Raw genomic sequence first — 817 nt, 5'->3', positions numbered from 1 at the left:
AACTTACCGCATTCAAACATATAAAGTGTCCAAACTCTGTCACTCCATCGTTTCCAAAATCCGAAAATCGAAAATAAAAATCCAAGTCCACAAATACGATTTCAAAGTCAAAAAAATAAGAGAAGACACTTAAGAAAGGAAATCTGCACTAAAATCCTTTAACACTTTTCCTTCTTTTTAAAAGCACGAAAGCACAGTATCCAAATTCCAGTATTTTTTTTTCCTTTTCCTCTTGTAAAGGACGAGAGAAGTTTCCTCTATACAGTCACCAGGAAGACTAACTGTTCTCGCCAGTTACCTCACCTGTTGTAACTACGTCTCCTCCCCCCTCCCTCCCCCCGTTATCCTTTCCCCCCCCCCTTTACCCCTTCCCCCCCTCTTTAACAATTCCCATAACCCCTTTTGCGTACCTCACCCCCCCTCCTCCCCCTCCGCCTCCTCCTCGCTCCTCTTTCTCACTGGATGGCTTTCACCCCCTCCCCCCTCCCCCCCTACTTCTTTCCTCCTCCTCCCTCTCCTCCTCCTTTCCCCCCCTTCTTCCACCCTCCCCCCCCCCCACCTTTCCTCCTTTTACCATAGGCTAGTAACAGCTATCTCCCCCCCCCCCCACCTTCACCCACCTTAACCTACCTTTCTATCGCGCTCCCCCCCCCCCAAGTTACCCTCCTTTTTCCTACCCCCCCCCCTTCTCCTCTCCTCCCTCTCCACCTATCCCCCTTTTCCCTCCTCCTCCTCGCGTTTACTTGACCCAGTTTCGGAACGGGTAAATAATCCACCTGTTATGAAGCTTTCGGTTGGAATGGCATCTTTCGATACC

Source organism: Penaeus monodon, chromosome 30 (genome assembly GCF_015228065.2).
Source record: "Penaeus monodon isolate SGIC_2016 chromosome 30, NSTDA_Pmon_1, whole genome shotgun sequence".
NCBI classification, from domain to species: Eukaryota; Metazoa; Arthropoda; class Malacostraca; order Decapoda; family Penaeidae; genus Penaeus; species Penaeus monodon.
This window is presented reverse-complemented; position numbering follows the sequence as displayed.